General features: G+C 42.5%; 1 pseudogene; it reads left to right on the forward strand.

The window, feature by feature from the left end:
* Positions 1-24293: 24293 nt before the first annotated feature.
* On the forward strand, positions 24294-24823 carry LOC142838137 (cytochrome c, somatic pseudogene; annotated as a pseudogene).
* Positions 24824-25031: the final 208 nt, after the last annotated feature.

The following is a 25031-nucleotide window of genomic DNA, read 5'->3' on the forward strand; positions in this document are numbered from 1 at the left end:
GTGTCACAATATTATTTTATCATAACATCTTGCTCACACTAGCCTTGGGTATGTTAATGAGATCGAGACTGTCTTAGTCACTGTTCTATTGCTGTGAAGAGACACCAGGACCATGGTAACTGTTATGAGAAAACATTTAATTAGGGGCTTGTCTACACTTTCAGAGGCTTAGTCCATTATCTTCACGGCAGGGAACACGGCACGAGGCATGGCAAGTGTGGTGCTGGAGAAATAGTTGAGAGCTCTGTCCTGGTCTGCAGTGAGACAGAGCAAGATTGGACCTGACACGGGCTTTTAATGCCTCAAAATCCACCCCCAGTGACATATTTCCTTCAACAAGGCCACACCCCCTAATCCTTCTAATCCTATCAAAAAGTTCCACTCCCTAGTGACTAAACATTCAAGTATATGAGCTTACGGGAGCAATTCATATTCAAGCCGCCACATAGAGTTCTTGAAAGTATTCTTTGTGAATTTATTTTTGTGCTAAATTTTTATTTTTGTTTATGTGTGTGTATGCCTGCTTGTCCATATGTACACTGTGTATATACAGATGTCTGAGGAGACCAGAAGAGGATATCAGACCCCCTGGAATAGGAGTTATTGGCAGTTATGACCCAGCTGATGTAGCTGCTGGGAACCAAACCTGAGTCTTTTGCAAGATCGGTAAGTGCTCTTAACTGCTGAGCCATCTCCCCAGATCCCTGTGCTCTTTTTTCTTTGCTTTTATAGAAGGTGAAGTATGACAGGTTATCTTGTGGCAACGGGGAAGGAGGACTGTGGTCTTAGAACAGCCTACTCTTGACTGCCTTCTGAAATTTAGCTTCCTATGCTTTCAGCTACTTGTGGTCATCTGTGGTCTTAAATATTAGAGGAAAAATTCCAGAATTTATCAGGCTTGGGGCTTTGTTTTGTCCCTAGCTTTTGGAACTCACTGTGTAGACCTGGCAAACCCTAAACTTGAGCCATCTTCCTGCCTCTTGCCTTCAAAGAAGTGGGATTGCAGGATTGCCCCCACTATCCTATAATTCATGCTTTAAATCCCACTCCATCGAGCAGAGTTACAGCATTTTGCAGCACTCCTCTGCCTTGCCTAAAATGAGAGTCTCCCTTTGCACAGCTTATGGATGCAGTATGTGCTGACCTTCTGTCCGTCACTGAGTAGCGGCTCAGTTATCAGATCAGCCGTCAAAGTACTGCAGTGTTTTTGTTCAATTCACCCTTATTTTACTTAGTAATAGCCCCCAAATGAGACTATCAAATTAATAACAGTGTATTGTTACAATTGCTCTGTTATTTTAGTTATTGTTTTCCATCTCTTATTTTGCCTAAATGCTTAATTGAATTTTGTCACAGATATATCTATTTTATAAATAAAACAGATATAAAATTTGGTTTTATCTTCAGTTTCAGGCTTCTGTTAAGAGTCTTGAAACATATTCTTCATGAGTAAGGGGAGAATACAATGTCTTCAATATGTGTTTGAAAGAATAATATGGATGGGTCAGAAGAGAACGAAGGATCAACGAGACGACTTAGTAAGCAAAGTGCTTGCTGTGTAAGCCCGATGCCCTAAGCTCAAGACTCACAACCCTTGTAAAGCTAGGAGAAAAATTCCAAGATATGTACCCTGCCCGCCATATGAGCATTGCGGCACATGTGTGCTGACACTCAAAGCATCCTATACACACACATAAGATAGTAATAACTATTTTTTAAAGAATACAGTGAAGAGTATAGGGTGAAAATGAGACATTTCTAAATAAATGAAAAAGTAAAATCTTCTTAATCAAACTTAAGTGTATATTAAATTGATAATTGTACAGGGAAAAATTATTAATTTAAATACCTTTTGAATGTAGGGTTTTTAATTCAGTTAGCTTTTGAATGTAGGGTTTTGCTTCCTTATTAATTATCTTTGGTGTTAGAGATTGAATTTAGGGCCTTGTGCACAATAGGCAAGCACTCTACTACTGAACACGTGCTTCTATCCCAGTCCTTTGTCACTTCATTTTGAGGCAGGGTCTTGCTAAGTTGCCCAGGCTAGCCTTGAACTTGCCATCTTCTAAGATCACGGGTTTGTGCTCCAGGCCAAATTTGAATATAGTTTTCTGGTGTACGTTTTTACTGTGGCAAAGTAGCCAAGCGGCAACAGTTTCTCAGAATTCTTTCCATCGAGTAAGACCTACTTAACCGTGTGTGTGTGTGTGTGTGTGTGTGTGTGTGTGTGTGTGTGTGTGTGTTGTGAGAGAGAGGGAGGAAGGGAGGGAGAGAAGGAGCGATGTGGAATCCTTAGCATCACCAACAGGACTAGAACTCAACATTATGTAAATTTCTTGTGGCGCATCAATTATTATTTGAGCCCAAAGAGTGTGAATGTAAGCCCAGGAAACAAATGTAGAATGGGGCCTACTGTGCAGAAAAGATGACGTACCCTAAGAATCCAGCTCGGTGGGGGAGCGGGAGTCAATGGTTGGGGACTCCTTGGCTAAAAGACAAAAGAACACCAGGCAGCGAGGGCCCACACCTTTAATCCAGCGATCAGGAGACAGAGGCAGGTCTCTGTGTGTTCAAGGCCAGCCTGGTCTACAGAGTGAGCGCCAGGCCAGCCTCAAAAAGCAAGAGAGAGAGAAAGAGAGAAGAGAGAGAGAGAGAGAGGAGAGAGAGAGAGGAGAGAGAGGGAGAGGTTAACATTAGGGAACTAGATGAAAAATATAGCAGTCTTTATAATGCTGTTATTTTACCATTTCTGTGCATCCCAAATAGACCCTTACAGAGATGAAATTTGGTGACTTTCTAAGGACTGCTCTGCCAGGCATTTCTGGTGTGTGTGTTACTACTGTTACTGCATTCAATTACCTGCCTAAGGTGTATTTCTTATCAGTCTATCTCCATCCCTGTTGATTTGTCTGATTTTTTTGAACATACATGGTTGGAAGTCAAAGTATTTTCTGATGCTTCGGCACAGATGGTTTTGCATCGTGGTTTATGGGTAATAAGAATCCATGAGAGAAATTCTTTGCTGGTTCTTTCTCCGGTTTTAATAAGATCCTGTATGTATATCCATTTATCACATAAGAATTTTCTTGTATGTTAAATTACCACACACATTTTTACTATACTTATTTTCAGTTAAAAGCTGTCTTCCTGTCTCCTCAGGATATTTTGTAATGCATCCTATTTCCATTTCTTCATTTCTTAAATCAAAAAATAATGATGGAATGCTTACTTTGGCAAAACTCTTTGCCGGGGTTTTGTGTAATCTGAATGGTAGTGAGAGTATTGGCTTGTGTTTGTTGTAATACTTAACTATTGCTGTGGATGAGCCCTGTATTACAGTTCACTGTTAGAAAGCAAATCTCTAATGGTACTCTATTTTACAGGCAACAAACCTTCCTGTACTGTTTTTAACTTCTCTTATGCTAATATTCAAATGTATGTTTTACTTTTGTCTTTGATGTTAAGTATTGATACGGCTTTATCATGTGGATGGCTGCTGGGCATGGTGGCATATGCCTTTAATCCCAGCACTTGGACTAGGAGGCAGGAGCAGTTTAATCTTTGCAAGTTCAAAGCTAGACTGATCTACATAGCAAGTTCCTGGTGGCCAGTGGTAGTAGTTTCGCCCCACCCTATGCCAAGAACAAACTGTGCTGCTCTGTTCATCCATGCCTTCTTTCCTAGCTTATAGGATAAAGCATTACTCGGTTGGTTTGGGAGTTGTTTTGCACTATTGTTGACTGTTTCCATTGTCTCAAAATCTCTGTTACCTTAGATTTCACAACTGTACACACTCCCGCTTTTCCTCTTAAAGGCCTTGGATTGTTCTTAGGGGTATCAGCTTTCACCATTGGCAGGATAATCTTCCTACAACCCAAATCTTCCCTTATTTCATTTCTCAAAGCACCAGTCATAGTCTACTTAGGCCATTTCAGCAAAGTATCATAGACTGGCTCACTTAGAAACCACAGAAGCGTTTTCTCACCAGACTGTAGGCTGGAAATCTAAGATCATAGGGTCCTCATACTGAAATTCTGGCGAGGGTCCTCATGAATGTTACTGACTGTCATTTCCTCATCTTTCAGAAAGCGAGTGTAGCAATTCTCAGAGTTCCCTTTTGATAGGGTCACTATAGTTCCATGTGTGAGAGCCCTGTACTTAGAACCCCTCAGAGGTCTCACATCTTCATGTTGCATATTAAGAGTCTGAATTTCAGCATACAAACACAAACAGAACTATTGTGGAATATTAATTTGAGATGTGTTACCTTTGTTTATGCTGTGGAATATTTGTTTAATGGTGCAAAGATGTGTTGCGTTCTTTTGTGTTACCTTTGCTTAACAGTGTGAAGCTGTGATCCATTGCCTGTCTAAAACACCTGATTGGTCTAATAAAGTCGAATGGCCAATAGCAAGGCAGGAGAAAGGGTTGGCAGGGCTGGCAGGCAGGAAGAATCCATAGTAGGAGAAGTCTGTGAGAAAAAAATTGAGGAGCCATCCACCTAGCAACACAGTCAGTCATGGAGTAAGAAGTAAAGGAAGATACAGAAATAGAAAAAGGTAAAACCCCAGAGGCAGAAGATAGATGGGATAATTTAAGTTAAGAAAAGCTACGTGGAAACAAGCCAAAGTAAGATCAGGCATTCATAAGAAAGAATAAGAATCATGTGATTTATTTGGGAACTGGGCGGTGGGTCCCAAAGAGCCAAAAGAGTAAAAAGTAAACAAATAAACAAACAAACAAAAACTCAACAACTACACAAACACCTATCCTTTTACAGATTCCATTGGCTTCATTTAAAATGATGATTCCCAAACCCGTGTCCTGGTCTAGCCTTTGCTACCTGGCCCTAGCCTCTGTACCCAGCTACCTGGTATATGCCTCTCCTGAATACCATAAACTAAGTTTGACAATCCCATCCTATTAACAGCTGTTCCTTTGAACAGTTCTTTTAACTGATCTCACTTTAGGGCACCACTTTGAATTTTCTTATATGAAGATAATATTGACCCCATATTATCTTTGCTGATATAGCAAAAATCCCTGTGGTCTTTTTAGTAATTGAGTTCACCTACTTCAGAAATCTCAGCAGCAGCAGACTGGCCCATATCTGCCTCTTCATTGTCACAGCTTTCCTCTGCTGAAGGAAAATATGTGTTTGTCCCTTTAGATGTTTTTTTTTTCTTTCTCCCCACCTTTCTTCTTCTTCTTTTTTTTTCTGTTTGTTTTTCAAGATAGGGTTTTTCTATAGCCCTGCCTGTCCTGGAACTCGCTTTGTAGACCAGGCTGGCTTCAAATTCAGAGATCCACCTGGCTCTGCTTCCCAAGTGCTGGGATTAAAGACATGAGCCACCACTGCCTGACTTTGATGTTTTTCTTGGACTACACTTCATTATTTCTTTACCAGTCTCCTTTACTTTTGCGCCCGGAATTCTGGTTTCAACATCTGTCATGTTTATTTCTCCTCATTTTTATTAATAACTATATATTATATAACTAATATAGTGATATTTGGTTTGTAATCTAACAAATAACGCTTGCCTGAACATCAGAGTGCAGAGCTAAGCCACTAGTTAGCCATAGAGGCCGGGTGATGGTTTGCACATGCCTTTAATCCCAGCACTCTCAGAGACAGAGGCAGATGGAGGGATCTCTGTGAGTTCAAGGCCACCCTGGGCTAGACTAGACTGATCCATTCTCAAAGAGAAACAGCTTTCACATCTTTGATCCCAGTACTTGGGATCATATGCCTTTCATCCCAGCACTAGAGAAGTGGAGGTAGAAGGGATATGACTGGGTAGAGAGAGGAATATAAGATGGGAGAAGATAGGACCTCAGTTGCAGTCTGTAATCTATAGATGCGGTCTGAGGATTTCTAGAGACAGTATTGCCCCCTTCGGTCTGAGCATTGGTAGAAGTAAGAACTCTAGTAGCTGGTTGCTCTGCTTCTCTGATCTTTCAGCATTAACCCCTATAGATTCTGGGTTTTTATTATTAAGACCAATTAGAATTCATGCTACTTGGGATAAAACCGGACTCTCTGAACATGGCGGACAATGAGGGCTGCTGAGAAGCCAAGAACAATGGCACTGGGTTTTGATCCTACTGCATGTACTGGCTTTGTGGGAGCCTAGCCTGTTTGGATGCTCACCTTCCTAGACCTGGATGGGATGGAGGGAGGAGGACCTTGGACTTCCCACAGGGCAGGGAACCCTGACTGCTCTTCGGACTGAGGAGGAGGGGGGAGGAGGAGTGGGGAGGGGGGAGGGAGGGGGTAAGGGGGGGAAGGGAGGTGGGGAGGAGGCAGAAATTTTTAATAAAAAAAGAATTCATGCTACAAACTAAGACAATTGTTAACTTGGTATTCTATGAATATGTTTGGTTTAGATTGCTTGTATTTCTGTGGACTACAGTCAAAATAGTTTGTGTATTAAAGTAACAATGGCTCCGGGAGACAAATCATCCTAATTACTCAAACTTTTCCTTTTATGTGTACAATATATCTATTGATAACCCAATCACAGATAGACAGGCATCTTTCTAGAACTAGCGTGGTTTTGTAGGTGCTACTTTTTATATCAGAGCACCTCTTACATCAATATAAACATAACTTGATTGGTTTTCTACACAACCATTTCCTCTCTATAGTTAAAGTCATTAGTTACTAAAATAGTGAAAGAAGTCAAGAGTGAGAGGCTCAGGATCCAGGCGCACTGTTCCTTTGCTCAGAAGATTGCATATTCTTTCATATTACTTAATAGATCTCAGATGTAAGGCTAGTGTGTCGTTCCAGATGAGACTTGACCCAGCGGTTTTTGAAATGCTGAAGGAAAGATATAACTAAAACTGCTGTTGAGAACTAAGGATCAGGCAATCATTGGCAGGAGTAGGGCCATGGTGGTGGCTGACAACTAGGCTGGACTCGACTAGAAACTGAACTTTTTTTTCTACTGGATTATAGGATATTGACGCAGACATTGGCCTTGTGTTATTTTTCTACCAATAGAAGGATCTGAATATAAACTGAAGTTGAAATGTCTGACCCTAAGCAGAAGAATGCTTCGAGAGATCTCCAGCTGAAGACAGCACAGTTAAAGGCAAAATGCAGACCATGAAGCAGTATAAAAGCCCTTTGTGTGAAGAATTGAAATAGCCAGGGGAGGATCATCCGACCCCTGTCCTAGAGTATTTTACCAATGATGATGACACCCGTTCCTTGAATTAGTGTTTGTGTGCTTGCCGCACAGGATTTCTGATCACTGAGCAATATTCAGACTTCCTTACTAATGTGGGGCTGAAATATGACATCAGAGCCAATACAGTTGTCCTTAAGACGCTTGTAGGATGTCAGATGCGTGAAGTCACGTGAGGTGTCACACGAGTTTTCCTCTCTGAGAAGGAGCACCTGCCTGTCATGTCACCCAGATGGTTGTATGTCTATAGGTGGCAGTCATTCAGTCATCCGCTGTGCTGGCTAGTTTCATGTCAACTTGACACAAACTAGAGTCCTCGGATAGGAGGGAACCTCAACTGAGAAAATTTCCATAAGATTCGGCTGTAGGCAAACTTGTGTGTAGGGCATTTTCTTAATTAGTGATTGATGGGAGAGAACGCAATGCATTGTGGGTGGAGCAATCTCTAGGCTGGTGGTCCTGGGTTCTATCAGAAAGCAGGCTGAACAAACCATGTGGCAAAAAGCCAGTAAGCAGCACCCCTCCATGGCCTCTGCATCGGTTCCTGCCTCCAGTTTCCTGCCCTGTTTGAGTTCCTGTCCTGACTTCCTTCAGTGATGAACAGTGATATGGAAGAATAAGCCAAATAAACCTTTTCCTCCCCAACTTGCTTTAGTCATGGTGTTTCATCACAGCAATAGAAACCCTAACTAAAACAGCCTCTTTGAGAGAATTGGTCCTAGAATATCTTTATAAACATGAAATCTACTTAGTAAGCCAAAGAATGAGTCTGCGTGTATGGGTGTGTGTGTTTGTATGTGTGTGTGTATAGAGTGTTTGTGTGTGTGCATGTGCATCTCCTACAGGCACAATTGGAGATCAGAGGAAGATACTCAGTGTCTTCCTCTATATCTCCCCCCATTATTTCCTTGACGTAGGGTCTTCCTCTGAACCTGAGTCTTACCAGTTCTGTAGCCTGAGTGCCCAGCCAGCTCCTTGGATCCACCTGTCAGTGCCTCCCAGTGCTGGGGTTACAGGCCTGGCTTTTACATGGGTGTTGGGACGTGAACTCTGGACCTCGCCCTCGCACAGAAAATGCTCTTAACCACCAAGGCATCTTTCCAGCCCCAAACTAAAGATTTATAAAAATAAAAAATCATGAAATTTTGTGCCTAGATATAGGCAAACACCCAATTATTTTCCCTTCAAAAATCAAAGTCACTGGTAAAGTTGCCATAGATAGTAAAGTATGTAATTTAGGTAACATGCTTATTTATCTTTTGTTAAATTGAGAGATTGGACACAGCACATGAAGGTGATGGTGTATTGGGCATTGGGTCAGTATGCTAAGACCATCACAGACTGGACAGTGAAGAAGAGTGTTAAGAGATGTTGGTAAGAGATGAAGCGTGAACAGAGAGAGGATGCTGACAGGAGATGTTAGCGGGAGACTTTGTGAGCAGAGGGCCTGAGAACCTGGGAAGCAGAGTGTCATGGATATTGGGACTGACATTTCCTCAACCCCACAATGTGCATACATGTGCAGACTCTTTGGATGGCGAGAAGACTGTGAAGAGTACTCTCAGCATCAGCATCAGCATCAGTGTGTCCCTAGGTGGGGTAGACAATCGCTAGGACCAACTGAAATTGATGAGAAAGAGCATGGTGGATCCTATGGGGAACTGCTGTCTGATTACTCCAAATCCTAGTACCACCGTTAACACCATGGACTGTCACCTTCCACATTCGACACAGCGCGACTCTCTGTTGTGCTCTGGAACCGACATTCATCCCCAACACGGTGTCAGTCCTGCCCGCTGGGATTGGGCAATGTGGCTGCCTGGTCTTGGGAATCATCTCTTTTGGAAACTCCCAGACATAATTACAGGCTGGATTTTATGAGCTGCTGAGGTTCAGACTATCAAACTGGAAGAAACTCAAGCTATTAGGATTTCTACTTTTGGGTTACTATGTCCTAATTCATTTCTGTGGTCTGATAACATCTGAGGATCCTGGGTCCTCATTTTTAACTGATCTTGTTAGTGCTTGCTGTATTGTCTTAGGGCAGGGGCCCGGAAGGAGTTGAAGCAGTGTTCCAGATTCAATGTAATTTCAGATTCAACTGGGATGTGCTTGCCAACACCATGAGAGCTGTGGTCCTGGATAAGTGGGTCGAGGACCACAAACTCATGTTGAATGAAGGGGTTTTCAGGATGGTCTTAGATCTTACCATCAAGTAGATCTTACCATCAAATGTTCACCTCTGAGAAAGATCACGTTTCATTTAAATCTTCTAACTATGGTGTTTGTGTCAGCCTCCAGTGGGAAAAGCACAAAATACATCATTCTGGAAAAACTCTGTAACATCTAAAGAAGAGAATTGCATACCACTTCCTGATACAGTCTGAGTCCTGAGAGACAGAACTCTCATCCGTGGGTCTAGAAATGCTTGTTAGCACTTTGACGAGACTCGGCAAACCATTGCCCCATTGGGCCCAGCAGCATCCCATTAAAATAGTTTTTAAATACTACATTCCAAATGAAATGATAAGGCCTAAGCCAACTGCAGGGACAACTGGGTCAAATCTCTAGTTCTGTTGGGAACTGGATTAGTGACCTGTCTCATTGTCGTGATAAAATACTTCACTGAAAGGACTCAGAGAAGGGTTCGTTTTGGCTCACAGTTCAAGAATACAGTCCATCCTGGTGGAGAGGTCCCCAGTCTTGAATCACACCTATCATGGTATCCTTCATGGTATCTATCATGGCGGCGGCCTTGAGGCCACACTGTGCCCACAATCAGGAAGCAGAGAATGATATGCGTTCACACTCAGCTCACTTTCTCCTTTTTGTTCAGTCCGGGACCACAACTCACAGAATGGTGGCACCTATGGTTAAGGTGGGTCTTCATTTAGCTGAGTCAAGATAATCTCTCACAGGCATGCCCAGAGGTCACCTAATGTGGGTAAGCCCTTGAAGGACACACAGAGGCTTGTCTCCTAGGTGATTCTTGATTCTGTCAAAGTGATCATATTCACCACCACAAGGACATTCTTATAAACTAGATAAAGCGAGAGGAAAAAACCCAAACTTGGTGTCCAATTTGTATAAACAAAATTTTCCCCGAACACAGTTGTTCAAGGCCACACCTACACACACCCACACACACATATAGCAACCACAGCCATATTCAGTTTGTGCCCTACCCATACACACACATCATACACATACCAGTCTCAAACCTATGGGTCTTTTTGTTGTTGTTGTTGTTTATTTTTTTAACAAAAAAAATATAGTAAGAAAAAATTTAATGCATCAGAATTGGACAAAACAAACAAACGGAAAGAAAAAAACACAAAGAGAAGGCATAAGAAACAGAGACCTACATATTGACACATTCAGGAAATCCATCTAAACACTAAACTGAGACCATAACATATGCATAAAGGGCCTGGTACAGACCTGAGCAGGCCCTGTGCATGCTGCCTCAGTCTTTGTGAGTTCACATGAGCTTTGTACTTGTTGATTTAGAGGGCCTTGTCTCCTTGGCGTCCTCCATCCCCTAGGACTCTTACCCTCTTTCTGTCCCCTCTTCTGCCAGGTTCCCTCAGTTCTGGGGGGGGGGGGTTGATGAAGACATCTCATTTAGGATATTAAGAAACATATGAGTCTAATATCTCTCACCTCTGCATGTGACTGTGGATCTCTCTATGTGTTCCCATGTTGCAGGAGGAAGCTTCTCTGCTGATGGCTGAGCAAGGCCATCATCTATGAGTATATCTATGAATATAACAGAATGTCATTAGGAGTTAATGTTTTTCTTCTTAGAACAGTAGTATTTGGTTTTGCCCTAAGTCCCTGGGCTATCTAGTCTTGGGTTTTTGATCACCCAAGCAGTGTTGCATTTGAGTTCCATCTTGTGGAGCAGATCTTAAGTCAAATTCCATTTTGTTGGTTACCCTACAAGCTTTGTGCCACCATTGCCCTAACATATCTTGCAGGCAGGGCAGCATTGTAGATCAAAGCGTTTGTGGGCTATGTTGGATTTTTATGTGCTCTCCTGTGCCAAAGATGCTAGCATGTAGAGGTGAAGGCTCTATGTAGGTACCAGCTTGACTTCTCCTTGTTCAATGAGGTATATAGTCTTTGTCTTCAGCAGCGGGGTCTTGCTGCCAGTTTGTGGAGAACAATCTATAGTCTTGACAACAACCTGGGTTGTTTGGAGATTCCTATCAGACCCTCTTGGCCAACAGCTCAATTAGATGTAACCCAATGCTGGTACTGGAAGTTTTTATTTTGTGACATGAGGTGGAAGGATGATTTGAACTGTGAGGGCTGGCTTAAGAGGTTTCAGAGGAGAAGAATATTAATATGTGCCCTAGTGATGGTTCTTGTGATATTTTGGTGAAGAATGTAGCTGCTCATCCAAAGAGTCCGCTTGAGGCTAAAATGAAGAGTTTTGGATTAATTTCATTGGCAGAGGAAATCTCAACACAGACTAGTATAGACTCTGTTGTGTGGTTATTAGTAGTAACTCTAATGAAGATTTATATTAAAAGGAACAAGCTGAGCAGGTAAATTATAAACTGTAAAATTTAGGGAGAAAAGGAACACCAAAAATGTAATGGTGCTAAGTCCTGGGTTCAAGAATATAAGCATATTTAAAAATAGAATAAAGGAAATGGTGATTTCAGGGCAAGATTCCACCCAGCTAAGTTTACAACTTGTGAAAAGGAATTAAAGAAAAACTTAGAGCCAGATGTGGTGGTGCACACACACCTTTAATCCCAGCAGTCAGAAGGCAGAGGCTAGCAGATCTCTGAGTTTGAGGCCAGCCTGGTCTACAGAGCAAGTTCCAGAACAGTCAAGCTTAGGCAGTGAAGGAAATCATCAAAAAACTGAAAGCTGGTAAAAATTAAACAAGGGGACATATTCCAGCCTAAGCAAGCAGTAGAATCTGGCAGCTTTGGTCACTGGTTCTGGCTTTGGAGTTAACGATAGAAGAACTATAGAATTTGCCTCTGTGACTAAGAAAAGCCACCGAGGCCAAGGTATGTGTCAGGGGTGTCTCTGATCGAGTCCTAGAGAGGCCATTGTGTGAAGCTGTGAAGTTGAAGCTTGGATTGCCGTGGAGACCGCAAGATGTTGGAGATGCCAGAGCCATGGGATACCTGCCCAGGAAAGCTGCTAACAGGGAGTGGAACCACCCAAGAGAAAGAAGTGTGTTGCAGTCAACAAAGCTGAAAGTTGAAGTTCTGAAGAACACTTTGACAGTCTCCAGTCAATGGTTGGCTATTCCTACATTTTCAGCGACAATTTACCCTAGCACATCTTGTAGGCAGGACCAATTGTAGGTCGACGGTTATATGGCTGGGTTGGTGTTCTAATCCCTCCACTGGAAATCTTGCCTGGTTACAGGCATGGGCAGTTCTGGTTCCATATCCCCTATTGCTGGGAGTCTTAGCTGGGGTCACCCTTGTAGATTCCTGGGAGTTTCCATTGCACTAGGTTTCTACCTCACCCTGAAATGCCCCCCCCCTACAGTCGTCTCTTCTAGGACTCTCCCTCTCCATCCTCCCCACCCGATCCGCCTTCTCTCATTCCCTGGAAGACCCACGTGCCCCTCCCCCTTGAGCACTGGTTGATACTTAGCTTCTCTCGGTCTGTGGACTGTAGCATGGTTACCCTTTCCTTACAGCTGATATCCACTTAGAAGTGAGTACATGTTTGTCTTTTCATTTCTTTCTTAAATACCGTCCCGACTCATTTTTCATTCAGTACTGAACCATTCAGTTTCCGTGAGTTTCTAAGTTCTCTGTTATTTCAGTTGTTGATATTCAGCTTTAATCCATGGTGGTCAGATAGGATGCACGGTATTATTTCAATTTTCTTGTATCTGTTGAGATTTGCTTTGTATCTGGGTAGGTGGTCAATTTTGGAGAAAGTTCCATGAAGTGCTGAGAAGAAGGTGTATTCTTTTGTGTTTGGGCGAAATGTTCTGTAACCATCTCTTAGGTCTGTTTGGTTTGTGATTTCCTTTAGCCCCAGCTGGTCTGGATGACCTGCTTATCTTTGAGAGAGGGGCACTGAAGTCCCCCACTGTCAGCATGTGAGGGTCAAACTGAGATTTAAGTCGTAGCAGTGTTTCTCTTATAAACTTGGGTTCCCCTGGGTGCCCCTGTGTTTGGTGCATGGATGTTGAGAATTGTAGTGTTCTCTTGTTGGAATTTCCCTTTAATGAATATGTAGATTCCTTCCCTATCTCTTCTGATTAGTTTTGAAGTCTGGTTTTGTCAGATATTAAAGTGCTTCACCAGCTTGCTTCTTAGATCCATTTGCTTAGAATATATTTTCCTATCCTTTTAACTGCAGGTGATATCTATCCTTGATGTTACAGTGTCTTGAATGCAGCAGAAAGATGGATCCTGTTTTTTAATCCATTCATTCAGTCTGTGTCTTCTTATTAGAAAATTGAGACCATTGATGTTGAGAGATATCAATGAGAAATGTTTAATGATTCCTGTTATTTTGTTGTTGTTGTGTTTTTGTGTTTCCCTCTTTTGATTTTTCTGTTCTTGGATTATTTATTCCTTGTGTTTTCTTTGGTGTGTTAACCTCATTAGGTTAAGATTTTCCTTCTAGCACTTTCCGTAGGGCTGAATTTGTAGATAGATATTACTTAAATTTGGCTTTATCTGAAATATCTTAATTTTTCCATCTATTTTTGATCGATAGTTTTGCTGGATATATTTGTCGTGCCTGGCATCTGTGGGTTTTTTTTTTAAAGAGTCTGTAGAACATTTGTTCAGCCCATCCTTCTTTTTGAGTCCCCATTGAGAAGTCAGATGTTATTCTAGTAAGTCTGTCTTTACATTTTGCTTCATCTTTCCCCTTTGCAGCTTTTAATATTCTTTATTTCCATATGTTTAGTGTTTTGATTATTATGTGTTGCGGGGACTTAATTTTTTGGCTCAGTCTATTTGGTGTTTTATAAGTTTTTTGAAACTTGATAGGCATCTATTTCTTTAGGTTAGGGAAATTTTCTTCTATGATTTTGTCAAATCATAGGCATTTTCTGTACCTTTGACCTGGGTTTTTTCTCCTTCCTCTATTCCTATTATTCTTAGCTTTGTTTTTTTCATGGTGTCCCAGATTTCCTAGATGTTTTGTGCCAGAATTTGTTTTATTTATTTATTTATTTTGCGGTTTTTCGAGACAGGGTTTCTCTGTGGTTTTGGAGCCTGTCCTGGAACTAGCTCTGTAGACCAGGCTGGTCTCGAACTCACAGAGATCCGCCTGCCTCTGCCTCCCGAGTGCTGGGATTAAAGGCGTGTGCCACCACCGCCCGGCCAGAATTTGTTTTAGATTTAACATTTTCTTTGACTGAGGTATTTTCTTTTATTGTGTCTTCAGTTCCCTGGGATTCTGTCTTTCATCTCTTGTATCGTGTATCCTGTGAGGCCTGGCTCTGAGGTTTCTGTTCAAGTTCCTAAATACTTCATTTCCAATTCCCTCGGTTTGGGTTTCCTTTATTGATCTGTTTACACTCAGGTCTCGAATGGTTTTCTTCATTTCCTTCAACTGTTTATATTTTCATAGATTTCTCTAAGGGATTTATGAATTCCTTTTTAAGGACCACTATTATATTCTAAAAGGGTATTTACGGTCTTTTTATTGCTTCAGCTATGTTGGAATACTCAGGGCCTGCTGGGGTAGGGTTGTGGGCCTGTAGTGGAGATATGTTATCTTGGCTATTAACGCTAGTCCTTTTAAGCTGGCATCTAGGCTTCTGACTTTGGGAAGATTGTAATCGTAGGTTCTGGTATCTGGTCTTGTCTTTGTTGGCTGAGTGTTTTGTTCCTTGGTTTCTGTTCTTTCTGGTTCTTAGAGTGGGGTGGCTGTGTGTTGTCTGGTAGGAAACTCTTCTGGGGTCCAGATAGGTGTGGCCACTGGGGTTTCCAGTAAAATGTGGTTCCTGGTATTGGGAGCTGACACTTAGGAATGGGGATGGGTGGGTTGCTGTTGGGATTAACAGGGGTGAGGACAGTAGCTGTTCCACCGAGATCTGCTTAGTTGCCTGGAGCTTGGAGTAGAGATTGAGGCATGCGTGCGTCTGAAGCAGATGATCTGCTGCAGAGCTAGGGATGAGACTAGGGGATTGGACTTGGAGGAATGGGCAGAGAGGTAAAGATCTGTAGTTAATCTACCTCTTCACTGACCAGAGTAGCCTGCAGGTTCCCCAGAAGTGTGTGTAAGAGTTGGGGGCTGGGACAAAGCAATGAGGAGGATGAAGAAGTTTGGAAGGGACGATCTGAGTGAGCTGCTGGAGAGAGGAGGGAAGGGCGGAAAGGGAGGCTGCAGCAGGCTAGGGATGGGACTTGGGCATTGGTGTGAGGAGCTGAGGGGAGGAGAAGATCTGCAGTTAGCCTATCTGTTTCCCTGGTTGGAGTGGCTTTTGGGTTCGCAGGGAGTGCCTGGTAGAGTTGGGACCTGGAGAAAGCAATGAGCGAGGGGGTCGGAGTTAGGAGGGGGGAGGGTCTGTGTGATCTACCAGGGACGGGGGCAGAGAGGAAGGGGAGGCCTGTCTGCCTGTCTGCTCTATATAGTAAGTTACAGGACAGTTAGATCCACAGAGAGGCCTTAGAGAGGCCTTGTCACAGAAATCCCAAATAACAAAGAAAGAAAAAGAGAAGAAAAGAAGAGAGAGAGAGAGAGAGAGAGAGAGAGAGAGAGAGAGAGAGAGAGAGTGAGTAAGGGGGGGAGGGAGCAAACAAGCAAGCAAGTACCATTTGCAAATCAGCATTGGTTAGATCCAGGCATGACTGTTATCTTATCATTGAAGGGCTGAAGCAGACTGGTGACTTCAAGGTTGCCTGGTCTATAGTGAGTTCCAGCTAAAACTCAGCTACATAGGCAGACCCTGTTCCAAAATGACAACCAAACTTGTGTCCATGCACATATGCTGCATATTATAACAATAATAGCGTGAAGGAGCTGGGAGAGATCCAAAAATAGACTATTATGGATTAAGATGATACTGTTCTACATTAGGTCTTTCCTGTCTTCTAGCACTTTCCCCCTCCTCTGTCTACAAACTTGGAAAGATCAGAGACCGTGCCTGGCTGAGTAGAGAGTAAAGGAGAGAACAAAGTGGAGGAAATCAAAGTCGGCACAGGTCATCTTTCCCACTGCAATGTTCCAGGGAAGGGCAAAGAGAATGTTTAATTTAAATAAGCTCTGTTTCAATTCATTTATTTGCTCTGCTACCATATGTACACTGTTGAATGTTATAGTAATATTTTGTTTATTTTAAGACTTTATATAAATATTCTCTGAATAAACAGGATTTTGGGAAGGAGAATTGGCACAGCAATAGTTCTTTAAAAATTGTTTATTTAATGTGTATGGGTATTTTGTCTACATGTTTGTCTTTGTATTATGTGAGTGCTTGGTGCTCACAGAAGCCAGAAGAGGGTGTCTGATACTTTGGAACTGGAGTTATAGATGGTTGTGAGCCTCCATGTAGGAGCTGGGAACTGAACCTGGGTCCTCTGGAAAATCAGTCAGTGTTCTTAATCACTGAGCCATCTCTCTGGTTCCACATCCGTAGTTTCTTGTTTACAAAGGGATAGGGTCCTGGACGCTTAGCCCCAAACTGTGCCAGGCACATTGGAAGCTGGAGACAGATGACTCAGTTTGCACCACAGTCCCACTGCTTGCCCGCCTGCCACCGGCCTTGGTGTTCCCCTTTGTAAAATAATACTGCTACTGTCTAGCTTGTGGGACCGCTGTGAAGGTGGACTGAAATCATCCATACCGACCTCTCAGCACAGGGCCGCACATGCTCACTGTGGAGTCAGTGTGAGATAAACGGTATTTGTTGATGAAAGAATTGCCTCTAAGCACGTCCCTCTGGGCATGTTCATGCTTCAAGTACTCTGGGGCTTGAATAAAGTTTAGCGTGAAAGGCCTTTATTCTTTCCTCTGATCTATCAAATGCAGAAAGAGACTGGCTTAATGGACTGGAAGGCAGAGAGTGGTTTAGAGTGCTTATAGCATTGAAGCCACGGCATTCGGTGCCTGTGCCGGACATTTTTCTGGCCAATATGTCTTTTTCCCTATCTGACAGCCTGTGTGTTTCCTTTTCTTTTGAAGCTAGCTGGTTCCTGCTCTAGTATCTGCCTTGAATTTCTTTCTTGTTCTTTTTTTTTTGTTTATTGAAGAAAAAAAAATTTCCGCCTCCTCCCAGCCTCCCATTTCCCTCCCCCTCCTCCCACTCCTCTCCCCTCCCCCCACTTCCCTCCCCCTCCCTCTCCAGTCTGAAGAGCAGTCAGGGTTCCCTGCCCTGTAGAAAGTCCAAAGTCCTCCCCCCTCCGTCCATGTCTAGGAAGGTGAACATCCAAACTGGCTAGGCTCCCACAAAGCCAGAACATGAAGTAGGATCAAGACCCAATGCCATTGTCCTTGGCTTCTCATCAGCCCTCATTGTTCACCATGTTCAGAGAGTCCGGTTTTATCCCATGCTTTTTCAGTCACAGTCCAGCTGGCCTTAGTGAGCTCCCAATAGATCAGCCCCACTGTCTCCGTGGGTGGGTGCACCCCTTGTGGTCCTGACTTCTTTGCTCATGTTCTCCCTCCTTCTGCTCCTCATTGGGACATTGGGAGCTCAGTCCGGTGCTCCAGTGTGGGTCTCTGTCTCTATCTCCATCCATCGCCAGATGAAGGTTCTATGGTGATATGCAAGATATTCATCAGTATGGCTATAGGATAGGGTCATTTCAGGTTCCCTATCCTCAGCTGCCCCAGGAACTAACTGGGGACATCGCCCTGGGCACCTGGGAGCCCCTCTAGGTCCAAGTCTCTTGCCAACCCTAAGATGGCTCCCTTAATTAAGATATGTGCTTCCCTGCTCCCCTATCCAACCTTCCTTTGTCCCAATCAACCCGTTTCCCCAAGTTCCCCCCATCCTCCCCTTCTCACTTTCTCTCCCCATCTCCCCTTACCCCCCTCCCACCCCACCCCCAAGATCCCAATTTTTTCCCCAGCAATCTTGTCTATTTCCCATATCCAGGAGGATAGCTATATGTTTTTCTTTGGGTTCACCTTCTTATTTAGCTTCTTTAGGATATCATATTATAGACTCACTGACCTTTATTTGTGGCTAGAACCCAATTATGAGTGAGTACATCCCATGTTCATCTTTTTGGGTCTGGGATACCTCACCCAGGATAGTGTTTTCTATTTCCATCCATTTGCATGCAAAATTCGAGAAGTCATTGTTTTTTACCGCTGAGTAGTACTCTAATGTGTATATATTCCACACTTTCTTCATCCATTCTTCCATTGAAGGACATCTAGGTTGTTTCCAGGTTCTGGCTATTACAAATAATGCTACTATGAACATAGTTGAACAAATGTCCTTGTCATATGATCGGGCATCTCTTGGGTATATTCCAGCACAAAAACACAGCCACTAATTTCCAAGGCAAATGCCTCTCAACCATTGCCACTTTACCTATTCTCTTCAAAGTTACATTTCTACAAAGAAAAAAGACACGTTTGAAGCTCCTTTGCTGCTTTTCTCCTCCCTATGTTTATTATTCCCTACACATGTTTATGTAAACAATTAATGTATGCAAATACCCATAAACAAGATAAAGAATGATTTTGCAAGTTCTAGAAGTATCTATAAATAGTGTATACCACACAGACCACTTTAAAGGAATATAACATTTAATGTTTAATGTGCATGATGACACTTACCTGTTTATCCTTCCACCAATGTCATTGTTTTCCTTCTTTCTTAATTCTTTTTTTAAAGAAAGTCATGCAATGACTATGTTTGTCTCCTTGTCCTTATGCACTGGTGAAAAGGATCTTGGATTCCACAGACTGCCACTACTTAAATCCCAGTGCTTGAGTTTGTATCTAAAAACTGAGCCTGTATTCCTGTGTTTTACTTCCCTTGTTCCCCAAAGACGGCATCAATTTTTGATAGCATTTTTGAAAACCCTTGTTTCTTGACTTCCTTGCTGCCACTAGCTGTGGACAGACCTCATCTGTTCAGCTGGTGAATAGCAAAGTGTATCTCACTATTCTCTTGTATATGATTGATTATTAGTCATAAAAATCTAGAGTCATAATTATCACTGTGGCTTATGGAGACAGGGTTGTGTGATATAGCCCAAGTTGGCCTCAAATTGGTGATTCCCCCCGACTCAACCCTCTAAAGTGCTTTTACTACCACAATTCAGTTCCAGGAGGTTCCCTTGAACTCAGGATTTTGGGACTAGCCTGGGCATCTTAGACTCAGTTTCTCTTTAAAAAGTAAGGTGGCTTTGTTCAAGTCCCTAGCTGATTTCTACTTATGCCCCAGTGAAGTTTTATTACCCTGTTACTCTTAGCATCAAAAAGTGAGAAAGAAGGTAATTTGCCTGAGATTGTCTCTGTACCTGGAGCCTTTAGATAAGCCAACAGAACTCTTGAATGCTTTTCTTTTAACTTAATTAAAACAAGAACAAAAGAAAGAAAACCCTTTAAAACTGAGTGTCAGCACAATCACGGCCAACCAGCTGATTTGGCTAGATAACTCTTGATGGGACATTCCTACAAAGGTGCTGGCCTAATCAGTCATCAAGTGGTTTCTTTGTACCACAACATTCGGCCTTTGAGAGTTTACGCTCACTCTGACGCTCTTTCAGTTCTGAATTCCGCCTGATTATCAATTACTCTTTGCCTACACAAGCTTCAAATGTACTTTGTCTAAAGCTTTGTTTTTAGTAGAGACAACAGGATCTGTAGCAAATCACATCCTTTCGGAGACTGTGTGTTGGTAGGGAGACAACCAAAGTCACCACAGACTACACCCAGCTCTTCAGTACACACACGTGCCAACCTCTTCATCAAGAACAATCTTGGCTTAATTGTAGTTCTGCAACCCACAATCCCAAAAACCATTTATGACTGGTCAGGAAAATTGATACATAATAAAATGGTGGAGAAGGCCCAGGCAACTAAGACAAAATGACTTGATCAGAGAAAGGGGGAAAGGTTTCAGGAGTTACCAAGATTAAAAAATCCTGAGTAGTGCCCAGCAGTCCCTGGATCCTACTGGCCAGGAAGAGCGAAGACAGCTCTGGCCGTGAGCCAGTTTCTCTGCTAGTCTGGTAGCACTACAGCCTGATAGCACTGTCTTCTCTCAGGGTTGACGGTGTCCACTTCACCATTTCATTTTTCTACCTGGTGGCACTATTCTGGGCCTCAGATTTCCTTGTCATTTTTCTTCTCATGTAGTCCAGGCTGACCATAAACCTCTGATCTCCCTGGCCTCTTTCCCCAAGTGCTACAATTACAGGTTTTTCCTTAGTACCCACAGACAGGCTTTAATCTAACTTTGTGTTTTGGTCACTGGTTCTATGTGGGCTTTAAAAGAAATCCACACGATTCTCTCTAAATCTAGTAGATATTCGGATTAGCTATCTCTAATAAAATAATTCTAATGTAAGAAACCCCAGCAAAGACCCCCTGCCCGAGACTGCCTGAACATTAGTTTTGGCTCTTAGGCTCTTCCTGCTCTGCGGTCCCCAGTGCCACCATCATAAGGCATCTTTACAGTGGCCGGGAGATAACCAGTCTCATCATTAACTGGTGTTACTTGTTTACCAGGCAACGAATTCTTGGCATTCTGTGTTCCTTGTCAGGCCTGCTGCCTTACATTTCCAGTGGCTTGATCTGAAAGCTGAGGCACTGAAGTATTTGATATTTTCATTATTGAAAGGCTTCCAATCCCAGGACTGCAGGATTTCTGCACAGAATGTGTCTTCAAAAAAAAAATGCCCAATAAAGAATTATCAAAAGTAAAAAATAAAAATCAAGAAAAAAGAAGAAAAACACAAACAACAATAATAATGAAAAAGGAAGATTAAATTTTTAGTGGGTGTTGTTGTTGTTGTTGGTTTGTCTCTTGAGACAGAGTTTCTCAGTATAGCCCTGGCTATCCTGGAAATCTCTATGTAGACCAGGTTGGCCTTAAACTTGGAGATCTGCCTGCCTCTGCCTCCCAAGAGCTGGGATTAAAGGCATGCACCACCACTGCTCTGCTAGGACCAATATTTAATAATAAATAATTACATAGCATCTTTGAGTTAACACGCATGAATAACTTAAATTTTAGAATGTATTTTTGAGCTAAATGCCATGGTACAAGACTGTAATCCCAGCACTTAGAATATACTGAGGTGGAGTATCATGAGTTTGAGGTCAGCCCCATAGAGAGACCCTGTCTCAAAACAAAAAGCATATACATACAACTACCTATTACAATATTCAACTCAAGATGGCATAGAAAATTATTTCCTATTACTAGATGTTGGAAGAAAGAAAGTTTTATAGGACATTAAGGTCACATGATCCAGGCTTTAAAAACTTCTCTGAGAATTAAAAAAGAAAAAAAAAAAAGAAAGAGAATACACTACCCAATCTGGATTATCTTTCTCATCCCAAAGATTTTAGGATTTAACACAAACAATCCTATTTACGGTAGCCACATTGGGCAAAAGGTTTTTACACAGTCTTACCGTGTAGCCTGCCTGTCTCTGGCCTCCCAAGTGCCAGGATGCTCATCTCAACACTCGAGTTCCTGAAGATGTGCAACACTGGGTTACAGGCAGATGGGGCCATTTGTGAGCTTTGATGGGGGTACTGGGAACTGAAGTTAAATCTTCATGCTTTTGTGGCAAGCACTTTACTGACTGAGCCATCTTTCTTATCCCCCAGATCATGTTTTTAAAAATTAGATTTTAAACTGGGCATAGCGGCACACATCTTTAATCCCAGCACTAAGAAGGCAGAAGATGGCAGACCTCTGAGTTCAAGACCAGCCTGGTCTGCGGAGTGAGTTCCAGGGCAGCCAGGGCTACACAGAGTAACCTTTTCTCAACCCTCCCACCAACCCCCCCCCCCAAATTAGATGTAGCATGCATAGAACCGTTTATAAACTGGGAATCCTCAAACTAAGTGATGAGAAGCCCCATCTGTAGCTGTTACAGCCGCTTATAAAGCATAGCGGAGGCAGTCTTTTGACCTTTTAAGTGTTTTTCTGTTATTCATTAATGTTCTTTTTAAAGCAAGCAGGACTGGTTAAGCTTATTTCTCTATGGCTAATTGATTTAAATCTATTGAATTATACCGATAAGGACATAAACTATATGGTCTGTGTTTTGTTTATAACCAGAACAAGTGTTTCCAGTAAATCAGGATGACAAGCTTTGCTGAGCATGGTTGTGGGCTCTACTTTAGTTTTTCTTTCCCAGTCCCCTCCCCCATCTGTTGTTCTTTCGGCTGAATGGAATGACTGTCGTTTAGTGCTGTCCTCTGCCACCATGTATTTTCTTTTTCATAGACATCCATATGTCACAAACTACAACTTTAATAGATTCGTCAATGATTCTTCTTTCCATCCTCACAGAGGGCATTGTCAGGTTAGTGGCGGCTGGCAACACTTTTCAGAGATTGCATTATTTGGGGGGAAGTTATTCATATGACTAATAAGATAGTCTAAGAGTTTGAAAAATATCTCCCAAACAATGTCTCCAACAGCCAAGATTTGATCAATTAAATCGATTGTGTTTCCCCAATCTAGCTGACTCCTCAGACTGGATGTCTCAGATCTCTGAAGCTCGGGTGACAATTCCTGACCTATTAGCACAGGAACACCATTCCCTCCTCCATATGATCGATCACCTTCTTAAACTTCATATTTTTTGAGGTTCTAGAAATAGCTTTATGTAATAAAATATGGTATTTTATTACATAAAATACCACTCAACTTGGTTATGATAGTACCAGCTGCTATGTGAATCTGTTTTAAAAAAACAAAACCAAAAACCTACCAACCAACCAAACAAACAAACAAAAAACAACTTTGCTTTTTACCTGATAAATATCTTGGCAAGTGTGTCATAAACCACAATTAGGAGCTTAGATGCCAAGATAAAGGAGCTAACGTGATAAGCATTGCAGCTTGAACAAACTTCATCTAAAAAAACGAGGTAACTATCACTGGTGACATAAAAACGCCCCTGCTAGCCAAACCTTAATAGAATAAAAGCTACATTTCAGACTCTTTGCTATGAAATTCAAAAACTGCCAGTGTCAACTTGAAACCGTTCTTCTGGGAAGCCAAAGTGCGCTGAACACTGACTCAAGGAACATAACACAGGATAATGCTAAACTGCAGTTGTTACTAGAGTGGGGGTAAATTCCAGAGCTTTGGGTTGGGAATATTCTCACGCTCCACAGGCTACTTGTCTCTGCTTCACTCAAAGAGGGTGCAACAAAATCTGAGGAAGTAGGAGTAATTCAGCAGCTCAGTCAAGCGCAAAGCTGTTTTTACCCAGCCCAAGCACCCCAGAAAGCATGTCCGCAAAAGTAAGATGTGTAGGTCTGGAGAGATGGCTCAGCGCTTAAGAGGGCTTGCTGTACCCCAGCATGGAGGGCAGGCCTTTAATCCCAGTGCTTGGGAGACAGAGACAGCTGGATCTTTGAGTTTGAGGCCACTCTGGTCTACAAAGCAAGTTCCAGAATGGCCAGAGCAACATGGAGAAACCCTGTCTCCAACAACAACAACAACAGGGCTTGCTGTTCTTGCAGAACACTGGAGTTCAGTTCCCTGTACCCATCTGAATGGCTGACAACTGTTCATAACTTCATTTCCAGAGCCTGCTTTCTGGCCGCCATGGACACTCGTACACATTAATTGGTAAGCTCCAGGTTCAGTGACGACACCCTGTCCCAAAAAATAAGGTGGATTTTCAAATGTGTGTAGTGCCAGTTACTCCCCCGACCATGCTCTCTCCTCTTCCCTGCCCTCCCATCCCCACCCCATTTGGCCTGTCATGTTTCAGTATTCCCCTTTCCCTGCTCATACCGCCTGGGCCCTGTGCTCTATCTCATAGCAGGCTTCCACCATGGCTGCCTAGTAGTTTACTGACTTCTTATGGCTACTCCAGTTTAGACACGTGTATCCCAAATTTCAAATCCAGAATCCACATGAGAGAAAACACGGAGATGTATCCTTCTGGGTCTAAGTTACCTCATTCAGAATAATTATTTATGAGAGAGCGGGACGTCCGTCTTCGGGTCGCAGCAGCATTGGTGGTGTTGGTCACCCAGGAGCGAATTAAAAATGGGTGACGTTGAGAAAGGCAAGAAGATTTCTGTTCAGAAGTGTGCCCAGTGCCACACTGTGGAAAAGGGAGGCAAACATAAGACTGGACCAAACCTCCACAGTCTGTTTGGGAGGAAGACAAGTCAGGCGGCTGGATTCTCGTACACAGATGCCAACAAGAACAAAGGCATCACCTGGGGAGAGGACACCCTGATGGAGTATTTGGAGAATCCCAAAAAGTACATCCCTGGAACAAAAGTGATCTTCGCTGGAATTAAGAAGAAGGGAGAGAGGGCGGATCTAATAGCTTATCTTAAAAAGGCTACAAAGGAGTAACTGCCTTATTTATTACAAAACACATGTCTCATGACTTTTAATGTGTACCGTAATTTAATTCATACCCCCAAATTCAGATCATGAATGGCTAACAGTGTTTTGTTGGACAGCCCTGATTAAGGAAAACTGACTTGTAGAAAAGTGGATGTGATCTTTATTAAAAGTAACGATTCCAGTTGTATAAAAAAAAGAATAATTATTTACATCCATTTAACTGCAAATGTTATACTTTCATTTATTTCATTTATTAATAATAGGATAAAAGTCTATTGTCCCACCACAGGAAACCACTGAGTCTACTGGGCTTCCTTACAGAGCACAGGCGTGGGGGTTTACTTACAAGGGTGTGGGCACTT

This window comes from Microtus pennsylvanicus, chromosome 19 (genome assembly GCF_037038515.1).
Source record: "Microtus pennsylvanicus isolate mMicPen1 chromosome 19, mMicPen1.hap1, whole genome shotgun sequence".
NCBI classification, from domain to species: domain Eukaryota; kingdom Metazoa; phylum Chordata; class Mammalia; order Rodentia; family Cricetidae; genus Microtus; species Microtus pennsylvanicus.